The sequence below is a fragment of the Cervus elaphus genome, chromosome 25, assembly GCF_910594005.1.
Source record: "Cervus elaphus chromosome 25, mCerEla1.1, whole genome shotgun sequence".
NCBI lineage: Eukaryota > Metazoa > Chordata > Mammalia > Artiodactyla > Cervidae > Cervus > Cervus elaphus.
Window position 1 is genome coordinate 3,712,659 of NC_057839.1, and position 12,913 is coordinate 3,725,571.

Consider the following 12,913-nt stretch of genomic DNA (forward strand, 5'->3'; position numbering starts at 1 on the left):
ATATCCGACCTTATTTCGAGTCAGGGCATCGCGGTGTCCATTCCACTTTAGGCCGCAAAATCAGGGTCCCTCTCACATACCTAGAGCTGAGAAAAGCCTCCTCTTGAGGTGCTTGTGGTAATTTGGTATTCCTCTGCAGTCGAAGCCAGGGACTAACCTCTCATCTCCAGTTGATTTTTCGTCCACGGAGCTCTTTCGTGTTGCTACAGTGACCTCAGCATCCCTCTAGCCTTGAAACAGTGTTCTTGGGGATTCTGTGGAGTGCCATCAAGGAAATCAAGGCTCCTTTCCTGTGTGATGTGCAACACGGCATTGCTCTGCACGTCGTGCAGGGGAATCAGGCCTCATCTCGCGGCGAGGGGGAAGTCTCATGGTTTTTCTCGAGTTGCGGCGGGAACCTAGGGTATATTCTCGAGTTATGACGGGGATGGCCCATCCACACACGTGTTTGTTCAGCGACGTCAGGACTTCTGCCTAGTTGCGAGGGACAACTCGGGATTCTTCTCGAGGCTTGGCAGGGCAATTGGGACGGCTCTCCAGCTGAGGCGGGAGACCAAGGGTCCCTTTCCGCGTGCCACAGTAATCCTGGCACTCCTATCAAGTTTCACGAGGAGTCAGGCATCGTCTCCTTTGGAGGCACTGATCTCCGCGTCCCTCTGGAGTTTTCAAAGGATGTGAGGCCTCCGGTCACGATGAGGTGGGGAACTAGGTCTTTCTCTGTGGTCTCCACAGGGGATTCAGACATCCTTTCGTCTTGGGAGATGCAAGACGAGCCTGCATTCAATTCACTGCAGGGATATCAGGCCTTATTTCGAGTCAGGGCATTGCGGTGTCCATTCCACTTGAGGCCGCAAACTCAGGGTACCTCTCACATACCTAGAGCTGAGAGAAGCCTTCTCTTGAGGTGCTTGTGGTAAGGTGGTATTCCTCTGGAGTCGAAGCCAGGGACTAACCTCTCATCTCGAGATGATTTTTGGTCCACGGAACTCTTTCGTGTTGCTATAGTGACCTTAGGATCCCTCTAGCCTTGAAAGAGTGTTCTTGGGGTTTCTCTGGAGTGTCATCAAGGAAATCAAGGCTCCTTTCCTGTGTGATGTGCAACACGGCATTGCTCTGCACGCAGTGCAGGGGAATCAAGCCTCATCTCGCGGTGACGGGGAAGTCTCATGGTTTTTCTCGAGTTGCGGCGGGAACCTGGGGTATATTCTCGAGTTACCACGGGGATGGCCCTTCCACACACGTGTTTGTTCAGCGACGTCAGGACTCCTGCCTAGTTGCGAGGGACAATTCGGTATTCTCCTCGAGGCTTGGCAGGGCAATTGGAACGCCTCTCCAGCTGAGGCGGGAGACCAAGGGTTCCTTTCCACGAGCCACAGGAATTCTGGAACTCCTATCATGTTTCACGAGGAGTCAGGCATCGTCTCCTTTGGAGGCACTGATCTCCGCGTTCCTCCCGAGTTTTCAATGGATGTGAGGCTTCCGGTCGCGATGAGGTGGGGAACTAGGTCTTTCTATGTGGTCTCCACAGGGAATTCAGACATCCTTTCGTCTTGGGAGATGCAAGACGACCCTGCATTCAAATCACTGCAGGGATATCTGGCCTTATTTCGAGTCAGGGCATCGCGGTGTCCATTCCACTTGAGGCCGCAAACTCAGGGTCTCTCTCACATACATAGAGCTGAGAGAAGCCTCCGCTTGAGGTGCTTGTGGTAAGGTGGTATTCCTCTGGAGTCGAAGCCAGGGACTAACCTCTCATCTCGAGTTGATTTTTGGTCCACGGAGCTCTTTCGTGTTGCTACAGTGACCTCAGGATCCCTCTAGCCTTGAAACAGTGTTCTCGGGGTTTCTGTGGAGTGCCACCAAGGAAATCATGGCTCTATTTCTTTGTGATGTGCAACACGAAATTGCTCTGCACCCAGTGCAGGGGAATCGGGCCTCATCTCGCGGCGAGGGGGAAGTCTCATGGTTTTTCTCGAGTTGCGGCGGAACCTGGGGTATATTCTCGAGTTGCGACGGGGATGGCCCTTCCACACACGTGTTTGTTCAGCGACGTCAGGACTCCTGCCTAGTTGCGAGGGACAACTCGGGATTCTCCTCGAGGCTTGACAGGGCAATTGGGTTGCCTCTCCAGCTGAGGCAGGAGACCATGTGTCCCTTTCCACGAGCCACAAGAATCCTGGGACTCCTATTAAGTTTCAAGAGAGGTCAGGCATCGTCTCCTTTGGAGGCACTGATCTCCACGTCCCTCTGGAATTTTCAAAGTATGTGAGGCCTCCGGTCGCGATGAGGTGGGGAACTAGGTCTTTCTCTGTGGTCTCCACAGGGGATCAGACATCCTTTCGTCTTGGGAGATGCAAGACGAGCCTGCATTCAAGTCGCTGCAGGGATATCCAGCCTTATTTCGAGTCAGGGCATCGCGGTGTCCATTCCATTTGAGGCCGCAAACTCATGGTCCCTCTCACATACCAAGAGCTGAGAGAAGCCTCCTCTTGAGGTGCTTGTGGTAAGGTGGTATTCCTCTGAAGTCGAAGCCAGGGACTAACATCTCATCTTGAGTTGATTTTTGGGCCACGGAGCACTTTCATGTTGCTACAGTGACCTCAGGATCCCTCTAGCCTTGAAACAGTGTTCTTGGGGTTTCTGTGGAGTGCCATCAAGGAAATCAAGGCTCCTTTCCTGTGTGATGTGCAACACGGCATTGCACTGCACGCAGTGCAGGGGAATCGGGCCTCATCTCGCGGCGAGGAGGAAGTCTCATGGTTTTTCTCGAGTTGCAGCGGGAACCTGGGGTATATTCTCGAGTTAAGAGGGGGATGGCCCTTCCACACACGTGTTTGTTCAGCGACGTCAGGACTCCTGCCTGGTTGCGAGGGCCAACTCGGGATTCTCCTCAAGGCTTGGCAGGGCAATTGGGACGCCTCTCCAGCTGAGGCGGGAGACCAAGGGTCCCTTTCCACGTGCCACAGGAATCCTGGGACTCCTATCAAGTTTCACGAGGAGTTAGGCATCATCTCCTTTGGAGGCACTGATCTCCGCATACCTCTGGAGTTTTCCAAGGATAGAGGTCTCCGGTCGCTATGAGGTGGGGTACTAGTTCTTTCTCTGTGGTCTCCACAGGGGATTCAGACATCCTTTCGTCTTGGGAGATGCAAGACAAGCCCGCATTCAAGTCACTGCAGGGATATGCGGCCTTATTTCGTGTCAGGGCATCGCGGAGTCCATTCCACTTGAGGCCGCAAACTCAGGGTCCCTCTCACACACCTAGAGCTGAGAGAAGCCTCCTCTTGAGGTGCTTGTGGTAAGGTGGTATTCCTCTGGAGTCAAAGCCAGAAACTAAACTCTTATCTCGAGTTGATTTTTGGTCCACGGAGATTTTTCGTGTTGCTACAGTGACCTCAGGATCCCTCTAGCCTTGAAACAATGTTCTTGGGGTTTCTCTGCAGTGCCATCAAGGAAATCAAGGCTCCTTTCCTGTGTGATGTGCAACACGGCATTGCTCTGCACGCAGTGCAGGGGAATCGGGCCTCATCTCGCGGCGAGGGGGAATTCTCATGGTTTTTCTCGAGTTGCGGCGGGAATCTGGGGTATATTCTCGAGTTACGACGTGGATGGCCCTTCCACACACGTGTTTGTTCAGCGACGTCAGGACTCCTGCCTAGTTGCGAGGGACAACTCGGGATTCTCCTCGAGGCTTGGCAGGGCAATTGGGACGCCTCTTCAGCTGAGGCGGGAGACCAAGTGTCCCTTTCCACATGCCACAGGAATCCTGGGACTCCTATCAAGTTTCACGAGGAGTCAGGCATCGTCTCCTTTGGAGGCACTGATCTCCGCGTCCCTCTGGAGTTTTCAAAGGATGTGAGGCCTCCGGTCACGATGAGGTGGGGAACTAGGTCTTTCTCTGTGGTCTCCACAGGGGATTCAGACATCCTTTCGACTTGGGAGATGCAAGACGAGCCTGCATTCAAGTCACTGCCGGGATATCCGGCCTTATTTCGAGTCAGGGCATCGCGGTGTCCATTCCACTTGAGGCCGCAAACTCAGGGTCCCTCTCACATACCTAGAGCTGAGAGAAGCCTCCTCTTGAAGTGCTTGTGGTAAGGTGGTATTCCTCTGAAGTCGAAGCCAGGGACTAACCTCTCATCTCGAGTTCATTTTTGGTTCACGGAGCACTTTCGTGTTGCTTCAGTGACCTCAGGATCCCTCTAGCCTTGAAACAGTGTTCTCGGGGTTTCTGTGGAGTGCCATCAAGGAAATCAAGGCTCCTTTCCTTTGTGATGTGCAACACGGCATTGCTCTGCACGCAGTGCAGGGGAATCGGGCCTCATCTCGCGGCGAGGGGGAAGTCTCATGGTTTTTCTCGAGTTGCGGCGGGAACCTGGCGTATATTCTCGAGTTACTACGGGGATGGCCCTTCCACACGCGTGTTTGTTCAGCGCCGTCAGGACTCCTGCCTAGTTGCGAGGGACAACTCGGGATTCTCCTCGAGGCTTGCAGGGCAATTGGGACGCCTCTCCAGCTGAAGCGGGAGACCAAGTGTCCCTTTCCACGTGCCACAGGAATCCTGGGCCTCCTATCATGTTTCACGTGGAGTCAGGCATCGTCTCCTTTGGAGGCACTGATCTCCGCATCCCTCTGGAGTTTTCAAAGGATGTGAGGCCTCCGGTCGCGATGAGGTGGGGAACTAGGTCTTTCTCTGTGGTCTCCACAGGGGATTCAGACATCCTTTCGTCTTGGGAGATGCAAGACGAGCCTGCATTCAAGTCACTGCAGGGATATCCGCCTTATTTCGAGTCAGGGCATCGCGGTGTCCATTCCACTTGAGGCCGCAAACTCATGGTCCCTCTCACATACCTAGAGCTGAGAGAAGCCTCCTCTTGAGGTGCTTGTGGTAAGGTGGTATTCCTCTGGAGTCGAAGCCAGGGACTAACCTCTCATCTCGAGTTGATTTTTGGTCCACGGAGCTCTTTCGTGTTGCTACAGTGACCTCAGTATCCCTTTAGCCTTGAAACAGTGTTCTTGGGGTTTCTCTGGAGTGCCATCAAGGAAATCAAGGCTCCTTTCCTGTGTGATGTGCAACACGGAATTGCTCTGCACGCAGTGCAGGGGAATCGGGCCTCATCTCGCGGCGAGGGGGAAGTCTCATGGTTTTTCTTGAGTTGCGGCGGGAACCTGGGATATATTCTCGAGTTACGACGGGGATGGCCCTTCCACACACGTGGTTGTTCAGCGACGTAAGGACTCCTGCCTAGTTGCGAGGGACAACTCGGGATTCTCCTCGAGGCTTGGCAGGGCAATTGGGACGCCTCTCCAGCTGAGGCGGGAGACCAAGTGTCCCTTTCCACGTGCCAGAGTTATCCTTTGACTCCTATCAAGTTTCCCGAGGAGTCAGGCATCGTCTCCTTTGGAGGCACTGATCTCCACGTCACTCTGGAGTTTTCAAAGGATGTGAGGCCTCCGGTCGAGATGAGGTGGGGAACTAGGACTTTCTCTGTGTCTCCACAGGGGATTCATACATCCTTTCGTCTTGGGAGATGCAAGACGAGCCTGCATTCAAGTCACTGCAGGGATATTCGGCCTTATTTTGTGTCAGGGCATCGCGGTGTCCATTGCACTTGAGGCCACAAACTCAGGGTCCCTCTCACATACCAAGAGCTGAGAGAAGCCTCCTCCTGAGGTGCTAGTGGTAAGGTGGTATTCCTCTGGTGTCGAAGCCAGGGCCTAACCTCTCATCTCAAGTTGATTTTTTGTCCACGGAGCTCTTTCGTGTTGCTACAGTGACCTCAGGATCCCTCTAGCCTTGAAACAGTGTTCTTGGGGTTTCTCTGGAGTGCCATCAAGGAAATCAAGGCTCCTTTCCTGTGTGATGTGCAACACGGCATTGCTCTGCACGCAGTGCAGGGGAATCGGGCCTCATCTCGTGGCGAGGGGCAAGTCTCATGGTTTTTCTCGAGTTGCGGCGGGAACCTGGGGTATATTCTCGAGATACCAAGGGGATGGCCCATCCACACACGTGTTTGTTCAGCGACGTCAGGACTCCTGCCTAGTTGCGAGGGACAACTCGGGATTCTCCTCGAGGCTTGGCAGGGCAATTGGGACGCCTCTCCAGCTGAGGCAGGAGACCAAGGGTCCCTTTCCACGTGCCACAGGAATCCTGGGACTCCTCTCAAGTTTCACAAGGAGTCAAGCATCTTCTCCTTTGGAGGAAGTGATCTCCGCGTCCCTCTAGAGTATTCAAAGGATGTGAGGCCTCCGGTCGCGATGAGGTGGGGAACTAGGTCTTTCTCTGTGGTCTCCACAGATGATTCAGACATCCTTTCGACTTGGGAGATGCAAGACGAGCCTGCATTCAAGTCACTGCAGGGATATCCGGCCTTATTTTAAGTCAGGGCATCGCGGTGTACATTCCACTTGAGGCCGCAAACTCAGGGTCCCTCTCACATACCTAGAGCTGAGAGCAGCCTCCTCTTGAGGTGCTTGTGGTTAGGTGGTATTCCTCTGGAGTCGAAGCCAGGGTCTAACCTCTCATCTCGAGTTGATTTGTGGTCCACGGAGCTCTTTCGTGTTGCTACAGTGACCTCAGGATCCCTCTAGCCTTGAAACAGTGTTCTTGGGGTTTCTCTGGAGTGCCATCAAGGAAATCAAGGCTCATTTCCTGTGTGATGTGCAACACGGCATTGCTCTGCACGCAGTGCAGGGGAATCGGGCCTCATCTCGCGGCGAGGGGGAAGTCTCATGGTGTTTCTCGAGTTGCGGCGGGAACCTGGGATGTATTAGCGAGTTACGATGGGGATGGCCCTTCCACACACGTGTTTGTTCAGCGACGTCAGGACTCCTGCCTAGTTGCGAGGGACAACTCGGGATTCTCCTCGAGGCTTGGCAGGGCAATTGGGACGCCTCTCCAGCTGAGACGGGAGACCAAGGGTCCCTTTCCACGTGCCACAGGAATCCTGGGACTCCTATCAAGTTTCACGAGGAGTCAGGCATCGTCTCCTTTGGAGGCACTGATCTCCGCGTCCCTCTGGAGTTTTCAAAGGATGTGAGGCCTCCGGTCGCGATGAGGTGGGGAACTAGGTCTTTCTCTGTGGTCTCCACAGGGGATTCAGACATCCTTTCGACTTGGGAGATGCAAGACGAGCCTTCATTCAAGTCACTGCAGGGATATCCGGCCTTATTTCGAGTCACGGCATCGCGGTGTACATTCCACTTGAGGCCGCATACTCAGGGTCCCTCTCACATATCTAGAGCTGAGAGAAGCCTCCTCCTGAGGTGCCTGTGGTAAGTTGGGATTCCTCTGGGGTCGAAGCCAATGACTAACCTCTCATCTCGAGTTGATTTTTGGTCCACGGAGCTCTTTCGTGTTGCTACAGTGACCTCAGGATCCCTCTAGCCTTGAAACAGTGTTCTTGGGGTTTCACTGGAGTGCCATCAAGGAAATCAAGGCTCCTTTCCTGTGTGATGTGCAACACGGAATTGCTCTGCACGCAGTGCAGGGGAATCGGGCCTCATCTCGCGGCGAGGAGGAAGTCTCATGGTTTTTCTCGAGTTGCGGCGGGAACCTGGGGTATATTCTCAAGTTACGACAGGGATGGCCCTTCCACACACGTGTTTGTTCTGCGACATCAGGACTCCTGCCTAGTTGCTAGGGACAACTCGAGATTCTCCTCGAAGCTTGGCAGGGCAATTGGGACGCCTCTCCAGCTGAGGCGGGAGACCAAGGGTCCCTTTCCACGTGCCACAGGAATCCTGGGACTCCTATCAAGTTTCACGAGGAGTCAGGCATCGTCTCCTTTGGAGGCACTGATCTCCGCGTCCCTCTGGAGTTTTCAAAGGATGTGAGGCCTCCGGTCGCGATGAGGTGGGGAACTAGGTCTTTCTCTGTGGTCTCCACAGGGGATTCAGACATCCTTTCGTCTTGGGAGATGCAAGGGGAGCCTGCATTCAAGTCACTGCAGGCATATCCGGCCTTATTTCGAGTCAGGGCATTGCAGTGTCCATTCCACTTGAGGCCGCAAACTCAGGGTCCCTCTCACATACCTAGAGCTGAGAGAAGCCTCCTCTTGAGGTGCTTGTGGTAAGATGGTATTCCTCTGGAGTCGAAGCCAGGGATTAACCTCTCATCTCGAGTTGATTTTTGGTCCACGGAGATCTTTCGTTTTACTACAGTGACCTCAGGATCCCTCTAGCCTTGAAACAGTGTTCTTGGGGTTTCTCTGGAGTGCCATCAAGGAAATCAAGGCTCCTTTCCTGTGTGATGTGCAACACGGCATTGCTCTGCACGCAGTGCAGGGGAATCGGGCCTCATCTCGCGGCGAGGGGGAAGTCTCATGGTTTTTCTCGAGTTGCGGCGGGAAACTGGGGTATTTTCTCGAGTTACGACGGGGATGGCCCTTCCACCCACGTGTTTGTTCAGCGACGTCAGGACTCCTGCCTAGTTGCGAGGGACAACTCGGGATTCTCCTCGAGGCTTGGCAGGGCAATTGGGACGCCTGTCCAGCTGAGGCGGGAGACCAAGGGTCCCTTTCCACGTGCCACAGGAATCCTGGGACTCCTATCAAGTTTCACGAGGAGTCAGGCATCGTCTCCTTAGGAGGAACTGATCTCCGCGTCCCTCTGGAGTTTTCAAAGGATGTGAGGCCTCCGGTCGCGATGAGGTGGGGAACTAGGTCTTTCTCTGTGGTCTCCACAGGGGATTCAGACATCCTTTCGCCTTGGGAGATGCAAGACGAGCCTTCATTCAAGTCACTGCAGGGATATCCGGCCTTATTTCGAGTCAGGGCATCGCGGTGTACATTCCACTTGAGGCCGCAAACTCAGGGTCCCTCTCACATACCTAGAGCTGAGAGAAGCCTCCTCTTGAGGTGCTTGTGGTTAGGTGGTATTCCTCTGGAGTCGAAGCCAGGGTCTAACCTCTCATCTCGAGTTGATTTGTGGTCCACGGAGCTCTTTCGTGTTGCTACAGTGACCTCAGGATCCCTCTAGCCTTGAAACAGTGTTCTTGGGGTTTCTCTGGAGTGCCATCAAGGAAATCAAGGCTCCTTTCCTCTGTGATGTGCAACACGGCATTGCTCTGCACGCAGTGCAGGGGAATCGGGCCTCATCTCGCGGCGAGGAGGAAGTCTCATGGTTTTTCTCGAGTTGCGGCGGGAACCTGGGGTATATTCTCAAGTTACGACAGGGATGGCCCTTCCACACACGTGTTTGTTCTGCGACATCAGGACTCCTGCCTAGTTGCTAGGGACAACTCGAGATTCTCCTCGAGGCTTGGCAGGGCAATTGGGACGCCTCTCCAGCTGAGGCGGGAGACCAAGGGTCCCTTTCCACGTGCCACAGGAATCCTGGGACTCCTATCAAGTTTCACGAGGACTCAGGCATCGTCTTCTTTGGAGGCACTGATCTCCGCGTACCTCTGGAGTTTTCAAAGGGTGTGAGGCCTCCGGTCGCGATGAGGTGGGGAACTAGGTCTTTCTCTGTGGTCTCCACAGGGGATTCAGACATCCTTTCGTCTTGGGAGATGCAAGGGAAGCCTGCATTCAAGTCACTGCAGGCATATCCGGCCTTATTTCGAGTCAGGGCATCGCAGTGTCCATTCCACTTGAGGCCGCAAACTCAGGGTCCCTCTCACATACCTAGAGCTGAGAGAAGCCTCCTCTTGAGGTGCTTGTGGTAAGATGGTATTCCTCTGGAGTCGAAGCCAGGGATTAACCTCTCATCTCGTGTTGATTTTTGGTCCACGGAGATCTTTCGTGTTGCTACAGTGACCTCAGGATCCCTCTAGCCTTGAAACAGTGTTCTTGGGGTTTCTCTGGAGTGCCATCAAGGAAATCAATGCTCCTTTCCTGTGTGATGTGCAACACGGCATTGCTCTGCACGCAGTGCAGGGGAATCGGGCCTCATCTCGCGGCGAGGGGGAAGTCTCATGGTTTTTCTCCAGTTGCGGCGGGAACCTGGGGTATATTCTCGAGTTACGACGGGGATGGCCCTTCCACACACGTGTTTGTTCAGCGACGTCAGGACTCCTGCCTAGTTGCGAGGGACAACTCGGGATTCTCCTCGAGGCTTGGCAGGGCAATTGGGACGCCTATCCAGCTGAGGCGGGAGACCAAGTGTCCCTGTCCACGTGCCACAGGAATCCTGGGACTCCTATCAAGTTTCACGAGGAGTCAGGCATCGTCTCCTTTGGAGGCACTGATCTCCACGTCCCTCTGGAGTTTTCCAAGGATGTGAGGCCTCCGGTCGCGATGAGGTGGGGAACTAGGTCTTTCTCTGTGGTCTCCACAGGGGATTCAGACATCCTTTCGTCTTGGGAGATGCAAGACGAGCCTGCATTCAAGTCACTGCCGGGATATCCGGCCTTATTTCGAGTCAGGGCATCGCGGTGTACATTCCACTTGAGGCCGCAAACTCAGGTTCCTTCTCACATACCTACAGCTGAGAGAAGCCTCCTCTTGAGGTGCTTGTGGTAAGGTGGTATTCCTCTGGAGTCGAAGCCAGGGACTAACCTCTCATCTCGAGTTGATTTTTGGTCCACGGAGCTCTTTCGTGTTGCTACAGTGACCTCAGGAACCCTCTAGCCTTGAAACAGTGTTCTTGGGTTTTCTCTGGAGTGCCATCAAGGAAATCAAGGCTCATTTCCTGTGTGATGTGCAACACGGCATTGCTCTGCACGCAGTGCACGGGAATCGGGCCTCATCTCGCGGCAAGGGGGAGATCTCATGGTTTTTCTCGAGTTGCGGCGGGAACCTGGGGTATATTCTCGAGTTAGGACGGGGATGGCCCTTCCACACACGTGTTTGTTCAGCGACGTCAGGACTCCTACATAGTTGCGAGGGACAACTCGGGATTCTCCTCGAGGCTTGGCAGGGCAATTGGGACGCCTCTCCAGCTGAGGCGGGAGACCATGTGTCCCTTTCCACGAGCCACAGGAATCCTGGGACTCCTATCAAGTTTCACGAGGAGTCAGGCATCGTCTCCTTTGGAGGCACTGATCTCCGCGTCCCTCTGGAGTTTTCAAAGGATGTGAGGCCTCCGGTCGCGATAAGGTGGGGAACTAGTTCTTTCTCTGTGGTCTCCACAGGGGATTCAGACATCCTTTCGTCTTGGGAGATGCAAGGCGAGCCTGCATTCAAGTCACTGCAGGCATATCCGGCCTTATTTCGAGTCAGGGCATCGCGGTGTCCATTCCACTTGAGGCCGCAAACTCAGGGTCCCTCTCACATACCTAGAGCTGAGAGAAGCCTCCTCTTGAGGTGCTTGTGGTAAGGTGGTATTCCTCTGGAGTCGAAGCCAGGGACTAACCTCTCATCTCGAGATGATTTTTGGTCCACGGAGTTCTTTCGTGTTGCTACAGTGACCTCAGGATCCCTCTAGCCTTGAAACAGTGTTCTTGGGGTTTCTGTGGAGTGCCATTAAGGAAATCAAGGCTCCTTTCCTGTGTGAAGTGCAACGCGGCATTGCTCTGCACGCAGTGCAGGGGAATCGGGCCTCATCTCGCGGCGAGGGGGAAGTCTCATGGTTTTTCTCGAGTTGCGGCGGAAACCTGGGGTGTATTAGCGAGTTACGACGGGGATGGCCCTTCCACACACGTGTTTGTTCAGCGACGTCAGGACTCCTGCCTAGTTGCGAGGGACAACTCGGGATTCTCCTGGAGGCTTGGCAGGGCAATTGGAACGCCTGTCCACCTGAGGCGGGAGACCAAGGGTCCCTTTCCACGTTCAACAGGAATCCTGGAATTCCTATCAAGTTTCACGAGGAGTCAGGCATCGTCTCTTTTGGAGGCACTGATCTCCGCGTCCCTCTGGAGTTTTCCAAGGATGTGAGGCCTCCGGTCGCCATGAGGTGGGGAACTAGGTCTTTCTCTGTGGTCTCCACAAGGAATTCAGACATCCTTTCGTCTTGGGAGATGCAAGACGAGGCTGCATTCAAGTCACTGCAGGGATATCCGGCCTTATTTCGAGTCAGGGCATCGCGGTGTCCATTCCACTTGAGGCCACAAACTCAGGGTCCCTCTCACATACCGAGAGCTCAGAGAAGCCTCCTCTTGAGGTGCTTGTGGTAAGACGGTATTCCTCTGTAGTCGAAGCCAGGGATTAACCTGTCATCTCGAGTTGATTTTTGGTCCACGGAGCTCTTTCGTGTTGCTACAGTGACCTCAGGATCCCTCTAGCCTTGAAACAGTGTTCTAGGGCTTTCTCTGGAGTGCCACCAAGGAAATCAATGCTCCTTTCCTGTGTGTTGTGCAACACGGCATTGCTCTGCACGCAGTGCAGGGGAATCGGGCCTCATCTCGCGGCGAGGGGGAAGTCTCATGGTTTTTTTCGAGTTGCGGCGGGAACCTGGGGCATATTCTTAAGTTACGACAGGGATGGCCCTTCCACACACGTGTTTGTTCTGCGACATCAGGACTCCTGCCTAGTTGCTAGGGACAACTCGAGATTCTCCTCGAAGCTTGGCAGGGCAATTGGGACGCCTCTCCAGCTGAGGCAGGAGACCAAGTGTCCCTTTCCACGTGCCAGAGTTATCCTTTGACTCCTATCAAGTTTCACGAGGAGTCAGGCATCGTCTCCTTTGGAGGCACTGATCTCCACGTCACTCTGGAGTTTTCAAAGGATGTGAGGCCTCCGGTCGAGATGAGGTGGGGAACTAGGTCTTTCTCTGTGTCTCCACAGGGGATTCATACATCCTTTCGTCTTCGGAGATGCAAGACGAGCCTGCATTCAAGTAACTGCAGGGATATTCGGCCTTATTTTGAGTCAGGGCATCGCGGTGTCCATTGCACTTGAGGCCGCAAACTCAGGGTCCCTCTCACATACCAAGAGCTGAGAGAAGCCTCCTCCTGAGGTGCTAGTGGTAAGGTGGTATTCCTCTGGTGTCGAAGCCAGGGCCTAACCTCTCATTTCGAGTTGATTTTTGGTCC